A 19,358-nucleotide genomic window follows, 5' to 3' on the forward strand; every position below is an offset into this window, starting at 1 on the left:
GATCTTCAGAACTGGTCACAGCACTTTGGACCAAGGCCCACATAACTAAACAGAAAAACAGAAACCTCCAGATTTGACCTCGCTGGTGGTGTTTGCGGGAGAATGATCATATACATGTGGTGCAGGTGGTGATGGTAATAGTACGTCAATGATATTATTATTCAGAGGCAACATTATTACCCATGCTTCATCAGGACTTGCCTGTATGATTACATTGAAATAAAACACGTGATTAGCCTTTCAAACAGGTCAACTAAATTGATCTACTGAGAAAGAATTCAAATTAGCGCAAGGGCTATAAAACCTGAATGCAACACAACCTATCACAAATGCACAACGTGAACCTTGTGCACGTCAAAGTCCATCTGCAACCACATTGTAGCAGAAAGTGAAGAAGGACCAAGAGGAGATTAAAGGAAAAAAGGTGGCAGGAAACTAGAGAACAGTAACTTAGTAGACCAAAAGATACTTAATATTCAAGAAAGGGCTTCAAATGAGAGCTAAGTGCCAGCTATTTCTTGGTACCCAATTGTCACTGTGGCTGTATCTTGGTAGGCCCCCCTTATACGAGTGATTCAACAAAGATGGACAGAGAGACTTTCACATTGAGTACGGGATCCCCTCATCAACCAGGGAGAACATAAATACTATCTTACATCTCCTCTCATCATACGCATCATATATTTGCTGACAACAACGTGCAAGAAATATCATAATGTCTCTGAATATTGTCCAATCATACATGAAAAGGCTCTTCCGCTGCACATATTTTTGCATTTTTCTGCATCTTATCACCTTTAGTAAATAAAAAAAACAGCTCTTATCTTCAAGGTAGTCTGGATGTTGAGAGCCAGAGGTCGCATAAGTATGGCAAAAATACTTCTCACTTACTCTATGGGTGTTCCATTGCTTCAATCATCGGCCCACCATGACCAGCGTCAGCTGATTACTTGCTCAAAAATGAGAGGCAAGCGAGCTACACATCATAAAAAAATGATCCTCATTTTGGGTGTATTTAGTTTAATGAACACTATTTTGTGTTGCAAAAATGAATGTATCATCCCATTTCTGTGGAAATACAGCCTCGGAAAGTACCAGTCACCTGTTGACAGAGTGTGATCATTTTAAAAATATATAAGATGAACATCTAATGGAACATTATGTCACCATGGCAATTGATATTGAGATTTATATTTAAAAAACATATAGAAAAGACTCTTTGCACTAAGACATCGATTATATGGATTTGGTATCAAAATCGGAATGTATATAATGGACACAAGCGATTCGAAGAATAGGCACACTTCATATGTTACTGTGAATGTGTGTATTGGAATGCTGGGATGTAGTAAGAGGCTTAGTTGTGCCCATTGTTGCTTTATTCCGGTTTCTTTTTCTTTTATTGTAAAACTAGCTCATATGCAAGCGTTACCCAGACTTTCATTCCCTCATGGTACAGGTAAATGTGAAATTTGGTGTAGATTGGTGAAACAGTAAGGAATTGTATAAGGAACAACGCTTTGTCAAGCCACAAACCCACACATTTTGACTTTTGCTAAAATCCGTGGAAAAGGGTGGGGTGTCCAAATGTCATGTAGCCAGTAATGTCTGGAGGTTCCTAAGAGGTGACTGTGCAGAATTTGGTGCAGATTGGTGAAACAGTGTTGAATTGTATAGGGAACATACACAAAGCCACAAACCCACAACCCCAGAGACTTTTTCTGAAATTCAGGGACAGAGGTGGTATGTCCAAATGTCATGCAGCCAGTAATGTCCAGAGGGTCCTAACAGGTGACTGTGCAACATTTGGAGCAGATTGGTGAACCGGTGTGGAATTGTATAGGGAACATGCGTGAAGGCACAAACACACATTTTCACTTTTGCTGAAATCTGGGGAAAGGGGTGGGGTGTCCAGATGTCATGCAGCTAGAAATGTCCAGAGGGTACTAACAGGTGACTGTGCAAAATTTGGTGCACATTGGTGAAACGGTGTGGAATTGTATAGGGAACATACGTGAAGTCACAAACCCACAACCAAATGTGCACTTTTGCTGAAATCCGTAGAAAGGGGTGGGGTTTCCAGAAGTCATGTAACCAGTAAGGTCCGGAGGGTCGTAACAGGCGACTGTGCAAAATTTGGTGCAGATTGGTGAAACAGTGTAGAATTGTATACGGAACATACATGAAGCCACAAACCCACACATTTTCACTTTTATATATTTTAATACATATATATATATATATATAGATTGGATTAATGCTTGTATTAATTTAAATGAATGTATGAAACAGCTATTAATGTCATGTTGAAAGGTCTTCAATATAAGACCATTGCACCTATACTAAAAAATATGTTGTTTTAGAAAAATAATGCATCATCCATGTCAAGGCCCTACTCGTTCTCTGGGTGACATTCATAAAGGGGGTTTTGACTAATGATTTGCCTCGTATCAGCTGGTTTATCATGGAACAAAGGCTACTGTTTTGGATCCAGAAAAAAAGACAACATTCTTGTGTCTGGAACTGATCCCCAGAGATGATTGTGCCCTATGCTGCAAATCTGAATTTTAACAAATGGAATATTAAACTGATTATAAATTACAGTGAAGTGCAAGTGCTCTGCTCGCTATGGATTTAAAACTATGCAATGAAGAATTTCAACTCAGTTAGACATTACACTGCCAGTATACTGCAGCCACATATATCCTACATAGGGCAACCTGCATTCTAAAACATACATCAATAGTTTTCGGGCTATTACCCACTTTTCCCGAATTACATTTTTTGCCAAATTCTTTACCACGTCTTTAACTGCAAACGTACAGATGGTAAGATTGGGTAAGGTATATAGAAAGGTGGAGTGGAAGGGGGTGTGGGAATCTCTGCCGATATTTTTGCAGTAAAAAAGTAGTAAAATCGGGGAAAATAATTAGGCAAAATGTCAATCGGCAAACCAAATTCGAGAAATGTTCATAGATCCGTTTCCGGAATTGTAACACACTCTTTGAAAGTGAAAGACTACTTGAAAGGGGTGAGCTCATAATTCCAACCGCAAGCTACTAAAAGAGAAAATGGGAACACGTTATTTCATAAATGGAGAAAGAAGAAAGTGCCCATCTTATCAGCACTCGAAAAAGGAGACGACCATTGGAAACAAACACACTGATTGTGTTTTAGGAAATCAAATTTGGGTGTGTTTTTGTAAGCAAATTTGCGTGTGTTTTAGGAAATCAAATTTGGTTGTGTTTTTGTAAGCAAATTTGGGTGTGTTAGAGGAAATCAAATTTGGGGGGGGTTGTAAGCACATTTTGGGTGTGTTTTTGTAAGCAAATTTTGGTGTGTTTTTTTAAGCAACTTTGGGTGTGTTTTAGTTCATTCTTATTTGGGTGTGTTTCCATTATTACTTTGGCCCTCACTTGTAACTTGCTTGCTCAGTGACTGCCCCTTACCGCTGCACTTGCATATTCCTCCCACTGCCTCCTCTCTTTACCTGCCCATGGCGCTATCTATTTCTCCTATCCACTCAAACTGCTTCACTATCAACTACCCCTCCCTTCTCACTAAGTCTGGTAAGAAGAAATTAAAAAAGGATATCTTGGCCTCCAACCCTGGTCTCCCCATTGCCGATACCTATTCCAGCGCTTCTGCCAGACAAACCCTCACTGACGTCCTCTTTTTCATTCTCTCCCCAGATCTCTGGACCCCCATATGATATCTGTGCTCTGTACTGTCTCTTCCTCTCCCATTAATGGTGGCACCCGCTGGGAAGTCCTCATGGATTCCTTTGACTCCTCCAGAGTCATCATTAATGTCTACCTAAATGGCACTGTCATGGTGCAAGGCCCTCGGGCCAATCTCCTTCTCTTTGATAGGCGGTTCCCTCACCTCAACAACTTTCTCGCATCTCCAGCTGTCCCCTACTCTCCTCCCTTGGCTACCTTGCCCTTTTCTCCTTCCTCCTCTGCCCCATCTCAAGCTCCCTCCTCACCTGTGCAGGGCGTACCTCTGATTTGTACCCCTCCCCGGAAGGCCTTTAAGTAAGGCTGGCAACCTTCTTCATCTTGCCACCCTCAACTCTCGCTCTGATGTCAAACACTCCTCTGACATCTGCCACCTACTAGAAGAACTTGATCTTGACGTCCTCCGTCTTACCGAGACATGATTCACGGCCAGCTCTGTCACAAGCTTTGACACTCTCCTCCCTGATGGCTACAAGATCCTCTCTGCCTCCAGATCCACACGGCCCGGAGGGGGTGTAGCCCTGATCATCCCTGAGTGGATTCCTGCCTCTATCGTCCACGCTCAGACTTACTCTGCTTTTGAATGCCTTGTCTGTAGGCTCTCTCTCTCTCCTAGCCACTGTCTTACTGTTGCCATTCTCTACCTGCCCCTTGGTCAAATCACCTCTTTTCTCTCTGAGTGGGCAGACCTTTCATCCTCCCTCCTTGCCTCTACCACGCAACTCCTCCTCCTTGGTGACCTCAATATCCATCTGGATTCTCCCTGTTCCTCATCTGCGCTCTTTCGTGACCTCTGCGACTCACTCTCCCTCTCTATCCTCCCCTCCGGCCCGACACACTCTACTGGTCACACACTTGATGTCTTGATCTCCTCTGGCCTCCCCTGTCTACTCCCCTCACCACTCCTCTCTCCTGCAGTGATCACTGCCTTCTCTCCTCTCATCTTTCCATCTCTTCCCCTCAAGCCATGCCTACCCCAAGATTGCCACCCACCTTCTCGGACACCCGGCCCATGAAGCATCTGTCATTTGAGGCTTTTGCTGCCACCTTCTCCCTCCTCCACCCCAGGCTGATTCACACCCTGACACAGCCCTGTTTCTGCTCTACTCCTCTATTTCTGCTACTCTTGATGCTCTTGCCCCTGTCATGAGGATCCATTTGAAGCCCAAAGCCAAGTGCAATTCTTGGTATAACTCTGACCTACCTACACTTAAACGTAAGTGTAGGGGGGCCGTGAGGAAATGGAGGGCTTCTTGCTCATCCTCTGACAAACTGGCTTGCCGCCTGCTCCAAAGCCAATATATACTCTCTGTACGCACCAAGAAGTGAGCCTACATTCAAGCCCATGTCTCTGCAGCATCTAACAACTCGGCCGAACTCTTTAGAATCTGCAAGGAGCTGCCCAACCCTTCTGCAGTCTCCACCCCTACTCTAGCTTCCCAGGCTCTTTGCAATGCCCTTGCCTCTCACTTTAGCTCTAAATCCCAGGAAATCTTATGCAGACTCTCCCCTACTCCCCTTCCTCTCCCCTCGCCCTCTCTTCTTGCTGACCCAAATTGAGTTACCCCCGTCCCTCTTTCTCCTCCTTTCCTCTTTTCTCCCCTGATCAGGTCGCTAGACAAGTCCGATCTATGAAAGCCTCATCAAAACAGGTCCATCCCTGTTCCTCTAAAACCATTAAGGACCACATCGATACCCTCGCCCGGCCCTTGCCGATTTCTGCAACCTCTTCTTTGCTTCTGGATCTTTCCCCTCTTCTCTGAAGCACTCCCTTGTGCATCCTCTCCTCAGGAAACCCACTGCTGATCCTTCTTGTCCAGCTATTGCCCAATCTCCATTACTCCCTTTTTGGGTAAACTCCTGGAAAAGCTTGCCATCTCTCAGCTTAAACTTCATTCTGATTCTGTTGGCTCCTTCCATGACCACCAATCTGGCTTCGGAGCTGCCAGAAGCACAGAAACCTCTCTCCTGAACATCTGTGAAGACCTGCTCTCCAGCCTTGCCTCTAACATTCCCTCTGTCCTTATCCTACTTGATCTCTCCTCTGCTTTTGACACGGTCAACCATACCACCCTGCTCAATCGTCTCTGTGACAACCTGGGTATCACTGATCAGGCTCTGGCCTGGCTGACCTCTTTCCTCTCTGATCGGCCCTCACAGGTACAACTTGGGTCTTTCTTATCTTTTATCTCAATCTCTACCTCTGGTGTTCCCCAGGGGTCTAAGCTCTCGCCTTGGCTTTTCAACCAATACCTGGCAACTCTCACCTACTGCATTTGCTTTTTCTGCTCAAATTTCCAGTGCTATGCTGATGACACCCAACTTATTTTCTGGCTTCCTTCAGCCACCTCCTCTCCTTCCCTCATCTTTGACTGCCTATCCGCCATTCAAAATTGGTGTGCCATGTTAGGCAGAATCCTGTGCAGTTCCCTTGGGTAACACTGCAAAAAGATTAAGACTACAGGAGTAAGCAGTAAACCCAATTGGTAGCAGTCTGCACCACCCAGATTTACCTGGTAGCTGTGGCTCAGCAGTCAGACTTCTCTCAAGGTGAGTAGGGCAGTATACAGAGGATACAAAATAGGACCAGAAACACAGTGGAGCAAACAAACACAGACCAGAGCTTGGTATCAAAAGTATATAATTATTTATTTAAAACACACTTTAGGAAATACACTAAGCACTATAGATCAAAGCAAGTTCAAACACAATCATAAAAAGTATACACACCTCCCTTAATAATTATTAGACAAGTCTAGGTCAAAACACCACTATTTGTAAAACAGATGCGAGCACTTAACTCAGATGGCACTCCAATAATTAAGTTAGAGGGAGAGAAAAAGACAGGTCATGAAAATAAAACAGGTCCCAAACTCTTTTCTAAGACCTCAGCAAGCTAGTGAAGGCTGGGTCTACTGTAGAGCCAAAGTTCATAGGCCAGGGCCACTTTAAGTGGAGCAAGGCGAAATGTGCCCAAGATCACACAGTTTAAAAATGCATTCACGCCTTTGCTAAAAATGTTCAAAAGAGGTTGGTTTGATGCAAAAGGTAAAGTTAGAAGGTCTGGGAGCCAACCCAGTTGGAAAGCCAAGGATTTAAGTGTCACCTTTAGCAATTGTGGAAAAGGAGGCCAAGTGGAACACAGTACCTTTAAAAGTGAGGAAGCTCCAGCGGTGGCAGTTGTTCCTGGCAGCGGGTGCAGTTTGTGGTTTCGACCAGAATAGGAGAAGATCTTGTCGAGGAGGAAACTTGGAGTTGTTGCACTGCCCATGGATGAGACCAGCTGCTGAGTTGCTCGATCGGTTAAAAGGTGCGTCCCTTTTATTCACGGTCCCAGTGGACTGAAGCTTGGCTAGCCGGCTGCCGGGTGCTTGGCACTGGCGATTCAACCTAGAGACGTCCTGGAAGGCGAATGTCGAACTGGTTGTTCCCAACAGCCCAGAGGGAGAAGACTCTTGCAACAGAAGATCTTCTCTTGTCGTCGGGGAAGTGGTGAGGTTGTTGCAGCAGGGCTCCACCGGTGGTGTCGTCGTTGCAGATGGCTCAGCTTCTCCCCTCTTTGGATTTCTCAGGTCCAGGCGACTTCTGAAGTTCCAGTCCCAAAAGCCCTGCTTTTATGCAGAAAAACAGCCATTCAACAGCCTAGCTGTCACTCATACATGCTAAGTGGTGAGCCGGGCGGCTCCCCACTGGGCCAATCAGAACAGAATGCGACTTGGGTTGCTAAGGCAACACAGTCCAGGGTGCCAATTCCCCCACCCACACATCCTGTGAATCCCAGACAGAGTGGCACCAGTTGGAGGGCTTCTGTGGAGAAGCCCGCCAAAAAGTGGAACAAAGGGCCCGACCTTGGTTGGAGTTACAGAGACGGACACATACGCCATTTTGTAAAAGAGTTCTGGTGAAAAGACCCAACCGGCGATTTTATATTAATTAAATAAACCAGCAGTATCTTTACAATACACCAAAAAAAAAGTGGTGCGTTTAAAACGAATGGGAAAATCCCATAGGAAATATTCTGGTGGAATATTTCGCGTGGTAACCACTGCCACCAGCCAGAAACACGACAAGGGGGGACTGGACATTGCCCCCTTGGAAACAGACACAGGGGCAATCTAATTAACCCCTTCCAGTACTTGCACAATATGATGGTTTGTACTGGTTCTGTTCACAATTTTGGACTAATAAAGCCAATGGTGACTTTACATGCCCTGGGAGACAGTAGTCAGTCCCAGGGTATGGAGTCTATGTTTGGGGGTCACTACGACACCCCTGTGTTACTGCACTGAGGGTGCTGTGTAACACATATACCAAAACAGATGATACCCTATGGAGTAAAAGACCCCATAACCCATAAGCACATACCAAGTCAAAGATAAACCTCAAATCATGCCTAAGAGTGGGAACAAAAGAGTCTCACTCTTAGCAGTAGAAAAAAACAAACCCCAAAAATCCAGCAAAGCTGCTGGGGGGCTCTCTAGGTTTGGGATATTAGCCTTTCTAAGAGAATTCTGCCTAACATGCCACCAATGATCTTTGCTTAAATGCCACCAAGACTGAGACCCTCCTCATTGGTACTCCTTCACCATCCTTTCCCCTCACTCTCTGGCCAGCCTCCCTTCGCCCTCCTCCTGCTCCTACCTGCGAGGCTAAGAACCTCAAGGTCATCTTTGACTCCACACTTTCCTTCTCTGCACACATCTCTGACGTCTCTAAAAAGTAAAACTTCTTACTGCACCTCCTTAGAGGTACTCTACCTTCCCTCTCCTTCCCTCAGAAGCGCACTGTCTCCCAATGTCTGATTCGCTCTAGGTTGGACTACTGTAACATCCTCTTTCTAAATCTACCTGCCTCCACTCTCTGCCCTATACAACTAATCCAGAACAGAACTGCAAGACTTGCCCTTGGCCTCAAGCCCCAGGATTGTATCTCTCCAGCTCTGAAATCCCTTCACTGGCTACCAGTGGACGCAATGATTACATTTAAAACCCTCTGCATTGTCCACAAGGCTTTCTGGGGACTGGGCCAAAAATATCTTCAACTATCCCTACGTAAATACCACTGCTCTCGAGCCCTTCGCTCCTCTACTTCTAACTCCCTCAGGGTCAGTCATTTTTCAAAGAAACGAGCTGGGGTAGATCTCTATCTTTGGCTGGGGCCTCCCTGTGGAACAGCCTCCCTGCCACCTTGAAACTTGGGGAGAACCATCTACGGTTCCGGAAGCACCTCAAGACCTTCCTCTTTGCTTCTGCCTTTGCTCCTCTTCTCCCCTGCTGACTTGCTTTCTCTCTCGGCACTGTGCACATGGCCACCCTCTGTCCTTTGGGCCCAGGTACCCGCTCACCATGCCACCCCCCTGCACTGCCTCCAGACCACCCCTTGCACTGAGGCCTGTAGCTGTACCCATACAGCCCCCCACCCACGTTTTTCCTGCACTTATCAGATACACCCTATCTGACTTACCTAGCACTTTGCCAGTTTCCGGCTGCACTACTACTGTGTATCACCTTTATTTATTTATTCCTATTTGACTGATTACTATTTATTTTGCTCTCTCCCATGTTTAGCACTTTCCAATTTCCCCTCCTTCCATGCACTTTCCCCATTTTTCCCTTCCCTATGCATTTGCATGTTCTCAATGTCAAGGGGCCTGGTAAGATCGTTGTTTTTGTTCTCCCCGTTTCCCCTCCCTTTGCCTGGTCGCGCTCTGAAACACCTGTGCACGAGCACGATATAAATAAAATAACATATCATATCATTAATGACTAGGAAGGCTTTAATTGCAAAATGTGGAAGCTTGCCCAGAGACACTGGTACTTTCTCACAATGGGTAATGGTCTACAAGGCCACATCAAACCCTAACCTATAAGCAGCTCCAGAAAGGAACATACCATCGAGAGCCTGATGAGCCCTAGCTTCCTAGTAGAGGCAGTTTCAACTAAGGGGAGTTTGCTACCACTCCGACCGAAAGCTTTCCTTAAATATGGCACCTGTCTGCCATGCCAGTATACATCAATAAGTAACAGACAACTTCAGCTTAGCTTCATCAGCAGCAGTACATAACCGATCAAAACATGCATTAAGTGAAATAACAGATTTGTTGTTCACATTTTAATTTCTCTCTGTGGGAGGATATTTGCTAGAAGCACAATAAGAGCTCACAAGAACAGAATTCTGGAATATCTTCGGCCCATTATGAAAAAAATCCAGAGTAACCTGTTGCAACCTGGTAGGTCTCTGAAGATGACTTCAAAGACATGTTACAAAAATACAATTCATGGGTATTGGCACACATATTTATCTACTTCGAGCCATTTGCGGTTGCTGCAACCAGAATCATCCGTCTTCCTGAATGGATGGGATTAGTAATTATGTACTAGAGTCACATACAAAATTACAACTTTTACATGGAAGCCCCCCTAACCTCCGACACGACCCCGGGCAGCCCTCACACCACCCACCAGCCCTCCACACCTCTGCCACTACCCCAGGCAGCCCCCTCCAGTCATGACACCACCCACCAGCCCCCCTCATCTTTGACACTACCCGAAGCAGCCTCCTCCAGTCCGCACACCACCCACCAGCCCCCCTCACCTCTGCCACAACACCAGGCAGCCCCCTCCAGTCCACACACCACCCTCAGCCCACCTCACCTCCGACACTACCCCAGTAGCCCCCTCAAGTCCTGACACCACCTACCCCCTCACCTCCAACAATACCCCAGGCACCCTCTTCCAGTCCACACACCACCCACCAGCCCCCCCTCACTTCTGACACTACCCCAGGCAGCCCCCTCCAGTCTACACACCACCCACCAGCCCACCTCGCCCCGACACCAACCCAGCCTGGCCCTGCCACATCACCCCCCTAACAGTACGATATTGCGGAACAGCTTACCTCAATTCTACTGGCCTGCCACCAACATGAAGCACACTGGCCCCATACCCACCCCTATACCTAACAACTGGGTGCACTGATGCAGAATGCAGGTTTTTAGCTCATCACCGGACTCCCTGGTACATCACAACCAGTGGCACAGCAAAAGGACAGTTGAATTTAGCAGCAGCTACACAGTGAAACCACCATGTACATGTCACACAGTAACGTAATGTGATGCAATGTGATGTATCATTGTGCAAATGTGTCATTGCAATTGCCTCAAACTGCGGTAGGTGAATGGCCTAGGAGGACACTAGTCCAAGACATCACTCACAGGACAGAGTCACATGTGATGTCAGTGCATAGTAGCAAACAACATGCAATGAATCAAGGGACTGAGGACGGAAAGCACAGCATTCTAAGCCCCTGCAGCTAACATAATTTTAACAGGCATGTTTTGGTGCGATGCAAAGAAATTGTGAGAGTGTGTGAGCCAAGCAGACGTATGATGTGTACAGCCACATATATAACCAAACTCACATGTGATGAATAAGCAATACAGTGGCAGAGGTGCTGCATGACATGAGACCACACACTGTTAGCTGAAGTGTGTTGGTTGGTGTCCATGCACTGTGAGCCACACCCACACCACCCCCATACATAATTGTTGAGGGTATGTGTAAAGACTGGAGGGGGGTCTGTACTTCTGCTCTCTATATAGTAGAGGAGAGGCACAGAGGACCCCAGCCAAGATTCTCTATTACGGTAGCAATGGACGAGCAATCAAGGCCTAGCTTCTCAGGAGGTGAGGCAGGCTGGTTCTTAAGTACAGTGTAGTCCCCAAGCCCCCACAAAAGAATGTCCACACACTGTATTACTGAAAATGCAGTCTTTATAGAATTAATATTCAAAGGTATGTACACTATCACAATAACGCACTTTGTACTCAGAAATCAACAATGGCATATATGTACAATTCTATAGTGATACCACCAATATTATCAGATCTCATTAAAGTGCTTCAACTATACTGCTAGAATGTCACACATATCAATAACAAGGAAACCAGAAATAGAGAGAGGAGGGAAAGCAAGATGGTTGAAACAATAAGCAGAATACTGAGTCAGTTACCTAAACACAGTTCTGTGTGGAGATCCCCCCACCTGGGCAACCTGTAAAATAAAGATACAGCACAAGTCCAGTCCATATATTGTTCAATAGTCTTATTCTCTCCTATAATGTTTCTACCCCCCCCCCCAATGTACCCGGTGGAGCAGAGTTCTTCGAAGAAGCGTCAATGGATCCTTCTTGAGTGACTCCCTTTAAAAGCAGGAGCCACAGATCATCGAGAGGCGTCGAAGAGGGTGAACTTGGCATCGACGGCGTCGATGAGAAGTTCGAGGGTGCCAAGACCATGGCGTTGATCCAGGCGGTGCTCGTCAGTGACGTCCTGCGAGGATGAGGTGTGCGGGGCACCTAGGCGATTGATTGTTCAGGACCGCAAAGAGTTTCTGAAGAACTGTGGCCCAGCAAGGGCGTCGAGTCTTTGAAGTCTTTGTGGCCTTCAGGTGGCGGGAAACCCACCGGCGGATTCTCCTCGGCGCATCAGCGTCCTCGACTTTCTCCGGCGGGAGTAAGTGGTCGTCGGTGCGGACAAGGGAGTCCTTCGATTCAAATGTTCTTATGCAAAGGAGCGGGCGGCTCCCGTTCTCGGCGGCATGGCATCAAGCGGTCCCCTCTTCTAGGGCAACACAACTTCGACGGGCCTCAAGCGGTTACACAAACCTGCAAACCCTGGTCAACGGCAATGGACTTCGACGGCGGCAAAGTCCAGGTGCTTCACTTCGATATCCTCGGCGGTCCCGTCTCCGGTCAGAAGCCTTTCGAGGGTCTGACTTCCAGGGAGCTTTGGCGAAGGTCAGCTGTGCTCGATGGTCCCTCAGAGCACGGGAAGAGGGCGCCTTACCAGGTCCTCTCTCGGATCAATCTTCGACGAATTTGGCAGCTTTCAGATCAGGTCGAAGCAAATGCAACAGCAAGTCTTCTTCTTCCAGCTGGGCGTCGAGGATCAGCAGTTCCAGTTACTCTTCAAGTGTAGACACAGCTTCTGAACAATTTCCAGTGGTGAGAGGTCCCCAGATATACTATTCTGCCTCTCATCCACACTGCTGGGTCACACTCAGCAGCCAATCATACAGAAGGGCATTCATGCAGTCAGTCAGCCAATCAGGCACACAGTGCATTCAGGCCATCCTCCTCCATCTCAGACAATCACAACAAGGGATGTGGATTGGGACAAGTACCCAGCCATTAAACACTACACACTGCTTTCAGGCGAATTTCGGGCAGGGCTGTCTCAGTCTTTGTCTCTCATGCCAGAAACCAGACAGCCACAACAAGAAGTACATATTGGTCACACACTCCATTCACCCAGGTCCCACCCACAGGGTGTACCCACAACATACAGTCACTGTGAAGGCTCCAGCCAGTCTGGACTGGACTTCACAACAACACCATATATGGAACTTCCACCCAACAGCCAGTCAGGGGGAAGGGACAGAGTCAGGGCTTCCCAAGACTTTGGGAAAACAAGGTAACAGGCAATAGAAAGCAAGAGGCCACAGGGGCCATCTTGTTTTCTATCAGGAATCAACTGATTCCAATGGCAGGGCCTGGGTATCCCAAAATGGAGGATACTCAGAGCACCTGTCAAATTCAGCATGGAGCTGCCACCAGCCCATACCCTGCTCTGTGGGCCACCCACAGGTGCCCAAAAACATACACTAGGGGTACAGGGTTGTACCCCCACCCATGGGTGCCATAATGGTATCCCATGGGTCTGTACACCAAACCAAAAACATGAAGAGCTGCACTGCCAGGAGTCCCACATGGACTCCTGGGCAGAAAACAATACAGAGCAGAAATGAAAAAGGACTACAGGACAAGGACAGGTAGGCCCTGTCCCTCCAATGCATTTCCAGAATCACAGTATGCCAGCTCCCCACAGTTTGGCCCTAACCTACGTGAGAGTCACACAACAAATGGATAGCAAAGTAAAACAAAAACCCTTGAACAAAGAGACAACAACAACTGTGTGGTTTACAACAAGAAACTGAATGAACAATATATACATTATCAAAAATGTGGAAGGGGGAAATGTCCAAGGGAAAAAATGAACCAAAACAATAAACCACACAATCAACTATTTACATGGGCAGCAGGCTCAATACTGTGCCATTATGTCCTATGTCCTCCAGGGCAGAGTCACATTCTTCATCCTCCACTTGGAGTCGGGCCACCGTCTGGTCCTGGATGGCTTGCAGGGGGTCCCTCGTCCTCCTCTCCTCCTCCCCGGCATCCCTGCAAGCCTCCTCTAGAATCTCTACACGCCTCAGTGTCCTTCTTTCCACCACCTCTGTCCTGGCCCTGGCAACCTGTGCCACCCTAGCCCGCTCCCTCTCCACCATAAACTGCATTCTCAAATCCATTCTGGACGCACACCATTTGCCTGAACCAGCGGCGCTCCTCCTGCCAGTTGTCCAAACCTTGCTGTGAAGCCTGCCTCTCCGATGTTGTTGGGCCCTGTGTTGCTTGCCCTTGGACACTCCTATAGTGCTTCTGCCTGGTCAAGTGTACTCTGCACATGCACCCCATCTGGATGTTGCACAATGGGGGGTAGAGTACCAGCACTGTCCTGATGTGCCAGCTGCCCCACTGATGCCTGTTCCTGTGCATGTGCCTGGGCTGTCACAGCAACCACATCCGCTGTACTTTTTTTGACTTCCACCTTAGGTAGGGACATGCTGACCACCAGACTGGGAGAGGAGAAGAGGGGCCCATGATGGGAAGTGGCAAGAAAGGCCCCCCGTAGGATGAATGGGGCAGAGAGGAGTCAGTGGAGGAGGGGGCAGCTGAATGTGCCAGCGCACAGAGACCACCCGAGAGCAGCGCACATGACAGCTGGGACATTGAGATGCACATCATTTGGTGATGATGTGAGAGAAGCTCACAAATCTCTCTCACATCATCACGAATCCCACCCGTACGCCTTGCAATCCTAGCCAGCAAGGCATGCAACATCTCATGGGGGATCTCTGTGGTCCTAAAGGCGGGCCCGGACTGGGTGGAGGCATCCACAACAGTGGTCATGGCTGCATCAGATGGGGCAGGCACAGGAGGTTGGTCTGCTCCCTCCATGGTGTACTGCACATCCTCCTGTCCCTGGCCCAGGGGTGCAGCCTGAACACCCTCCTGGATGTCCACACCAACTCTGTGCGCTGGCCTTCGTCTTCTGACTGCTCCAACACCACCTCCATCTCCCTGGGTGACCCCAGAAAGTCTTCCTCCATGGATGCCCACTCCGTCCCCACACCCTAGCCCACAGCCACTGAGGCGTCCCCCTCCACAACAGCCGACTGGGACATACCCCCAGCAGCTCCACCCAATGCAACTAGCGCTCACCCAGCTAACTCAGCCTCGGATGATGTAGCCTCCAGTAGGGCTGGCCAGGGTTTACGCTTTTGCCTGGTGGCTTTGTCCCTGCCTTTCCGCTCCACAACGATGCCTCCACCCTCTTCACGAGATGCAGTAACTGTAGAAAAAAATAAAACATTGACATCAGTAATGGTCATCAATGGATGTCTTGCATGCACAAAATTAACAAGAGGAATCACACATCATGTCACAACCATGAACTGACACACACACAATGCACACACACACATATATGTGCCCTGGCAAACTGCATTGAAAATGTGGCATGATTGTAGTGTGAAGACTCAATCACAGGCATGACCCATGCACATGTGAACAAAGCACATTGTACAGTGCCCAACACATCCCCTACAACAGGCAACACCACCACACCAATCAGCAACCAACACAAGAACAACCTGCAGCCATGATCATGGAGATAACACCAGGGCACCTGCCCACACAAACACAGTCACCAATATCCACATTCCACACCATGTCCTGCAAGCAAGCAACATGTGCCGCCAGCCATGACTGACATCAAATTGCACATGTCAGTTGGCCAACCATACTATTATTGCATGTACACACATACACTCATCTTACAAATCCAGTGGAAGGATATGTCACGTCCCAGTCCTGGAAGCATCAATGCATGAACCCCACACACATAGGCATCAAAGCACGTGTCACTATCATTAGATGTGCCTGCATGGATGCACTGTCAGTTGTGCCACACATAGACTTGGACATCATGCACGTCACTCACATGCCCACATCGGTCATGTTCAGGCACTTGCTCCATGCTCACACACGGCACATGCACAACAAGAACAAGCCAAGAATGCCCAATCCGGCGATCCTCATGCAAATCGCACCATACAATGTCTGATGCCACAAATGGCTTGCATTGGCATGAGTCAGCAATCAGCTGCGGCTGACAACACACACAAGCCACAAACAGGATGTGGCATCTGCAAACATGCATGCCACACATACGCCCTAGAGCATTGACCCACATAGGTACTCACCACAGGCATCCAGATGACTTTTGCAGGCAAAGAGCCGGGAGAGGATTTCCAGATAGAACCTCTCAAGTACCCGCAGCTGTATCTCGCTGAACTGGTGGCAGCCAGCACGGTGCACCTCCACAGTGGGTTCCGTGGAGAGGGCTGCCAACACATTGGTATGGCTGCGGGTCTTGAGGTAATCAAATCATTTTCCAGACCATATTCCTGGGCCGGACTGCCACCCACTCCGCATAGATGGCAGTTGTGATGTCAGCCGTGGTGTTGCATTACGTTGGTGCCAGCGTGTAGCTGAGTTGAAGAGGACATCATAGGGACTGAAAACAGAGTAACGGCCCTAAACGTGTATGGTGATGCTGCGCACCTACGAAACATGCCTGCGCAGCTCATGGCAATGATGTGCTAATATAAGTCAATCAGCGTGCATCACTAGTTGTGCGCAAAGGTTACGATCTAGGAGTTACGAAGTCGTATCTGTATTTTGCTATGAAATCATTACCTTCAGATATTGCGTACCCATTTTTCTTTTGCGGGGTGTTTGCCTCTGCGTATGCGCACATGTATTTGTATAGTTTCTGAGGCATATGGTGTGTCTCAAACGCAATTTTTGTATATCTGGGTGCCTCTGTGTATCGCATACCACACTTTTTACTTAACGGAAGATTTCTGGGTACTGCGTATGTGATTTTTGTGTTTGGGGTGCCACTGCATATCGCGTACCGCTTTTTCAGTTATCAGAAGCTTTCTGGGTACCGCATATGCATTTTCTTTTTCAGGGTGCCACTTCGTATTGCATACCGTTTTTATTCCCTTTTGGGGTACAATTGAGTCTTGCTGGACCACACATCTACGATCTACATCACATAAACTGTTCCCTGACTCATACTGCCCAGGACAATAACTCAGTGTGCCTCCCATTTATCCCTTACACATGTGACATGAGTGGAAAGGCCCTAAGAGGGAAAGTGGGCAGAAGGGGTCAGGGACATGGTGGTGAAACATCTGCCCAAGCCCTAGGGGATCAGGGACGTGGTGTGGAGACACCTGCCACAGCCCTAGGGAGACCCGACACAGTGAGGAGACATCTGCTCCAGCCCCAGGAGAACATTGCAGGATGCCAACGTGGTTCCAGCCAGACAGGGGCAGCTCCAACACCCTTTGCCACTTGTGGCAGGAAGGGACAACAAGCACAGCATGAACAGGTTCAACCCCAAGACACGGCACAGGACGCTGGCCCGCAGAGGAAGAAGAACTTCACTGATGAAGAGCTACAGGTCCTCATTGACTACATGATCGATTACCATTGTGACATGTGCCTGTTTGCGGGGAGCACACACACTCACAACGTATGGTGCATTGGCAGAATGTCACAGAACAGATAAACGCCTTAGTGATGACACTGCATGAGGAGGCTACGAGCCATTCATCCTCCTTGGTCAGGTGAGTGTCCGTCATTGCGCCTCCTGTATTTTGGCAGTCATGCAACACCCACATCGTTTGTGTATTGGCAAATCTGGCTGCATTTGTATGCCAGATCTGGGTACAGCATGTCCTGTGAAGTACAGACTCATGTCAAATGGCCATCCTACTGAGAGTGCCCCCTGTGGCTGCCATTTGTGGCACATGTCTGTGTGACAGGACACATCCCCCACATGGTACTCCCCTGGTACATGTGCACAATGGAACACCTACATAAACTGTTGAGTGCTACATTCTTGTTGCGTTTCACTCTGTGCTGCTAGACAGGTGCATGCAGACAAAGTTTATCTTTCACGCAATGTCATGCAGAGCTACATGTTCCATTTGTCACCTGCTCCTATGGGTTTACTTGTCACAATGCATATCACAGCTGTCTGTCAACGCACCTTGTGGTTTTCCCAGAGTGGAGTTGCATAAGTGTCCACAGACAACATCCACAGTGACTCAATTTCTGTGACACAGAGAGCCAACTCATTGTGACGGCTGCTTCCTTTTACACTCCCACACTCTGCACCAATCCATGGGGCCACTCCCCTCACCTTCTTGTGGCTCAGTGTACCTTGTTTACATTGCCCAATCCACTCTCCGTCTCTCTGCACTTCACAGACCTTGACTATAATGCACCCTTTTGCTGTACCTACTCATGGGCTTTTTCCCTTTCCACACCTTCCTGCAGGTCCTCATTTTATCCAATTCCCTGCAACAGACCGGATTAGTGTGTCATGTGTTGACCGTGGTGTTGTCTGTGGATATGGATGTCTGGCTGTTGCCATGTGATGTCACTGAACATTCAAATGTCACATGTGCATTACTTTTCCCCTGCAATATGTGGTGAATTGATAGTTGAATGGCCCCTCATTCTGCGTTTACGCCACTGTTGAATGCCAATGTGTCCAATGCTGGCATGGACATGATGGGTGGGGGGGGCACTTGTCAGCAAATGCCATGCATCTTTTGCTTACTGAACAAAGCGTGTGAATGCACAATGTCTGATGGGTACGTGTCCTGCCGTTTGTTGTTAGAGTGCACCTTGAAGCAATGTGCATTATTGTCTCTTTGAACATGTCTCAATATGTCTTTCTCTGTACATGTGCAGGTGAGGATGCACCAGATTCAGAGGAGGGAGAGTTCATGGTACGTCAGACTGCCAGAGTGGGATGTGGTGTGACAGACAGTGAGAACCCACTGGTGCTCTCGACCATCCTGAGTCGTGCTGCTTACTCTTTGCACTCTTCTGACTCAGCTGGCTTTGATGCTGGACCTGATTTACATCCCTCAAAGAGGGCAAAGGTGAGTGGCCCAATGGGTGGATCAGATGGGACACGTGAGTCTGCAGTGGCCCAGGTGGTTTTGCAAAGCCAGTCAGTGGTTGTCTCACCATTTGCAGGGGTACGGCTGCAAGGCCAACCTCCTATGATTTGGCTTCAGGTCCTGGGGCTGATGTCGAAGGAAGGGTTGCAGACCTGCAGCCAATGACAGGGGCACCACAGCAACAGGAGTGGTCCCATGCATCAGGCCGTCATGGGGGACATGTGCAGGCTGGGGAGACAGAGTGGGAGCAGCAGATGTTACGTGCTGCCCTCTGACATGGGAATGCTTTGGACAAGTTATCAGATGGGATGGATAAAATGGCCAAGTCCATGAACTCCTAGTGGCCTGGATAGAGCAACAGCTGCAGGTCATGCGGTCCTCATGTTGCTCCCACAGACTGCGCATGGAGGCAAACATCAAGGACCAATGGGCTGCTCTGTGGTGTCTG

The 19,358-nt window shown here is 48.1% G+C and overlaps 1 protein-coding gene across 1 annotated transcript in view; it reads right to left on the minus strand.

The window, feature by feature from the left end:
* LOC138487894 (NXPE family member 1-like) overlaps window positions 1-19,358 on the minus strand; it is a 401,227-nt gene that overhangs the window by 9,431 nt on the left and 372,438 nt on the right. The gene's annotated exons all lie outside the window — the stretch shown is intronic.

Source organism: Ambystoma mexicanum, chromosome 9 (genome assembly GCF_040938575.1).
Source record: "Ambystoma mexicanum isolate Mex_15411 chromosome 9, UKY_AmexF1_1, whole genome shotgun sequence".
Lineage (NCBI taxonomy): Eukaryota > Metazoa > Chordata > Amphibia > Caudata > Ambystomatidae > Ambystoma > Ambystoma mexicanum.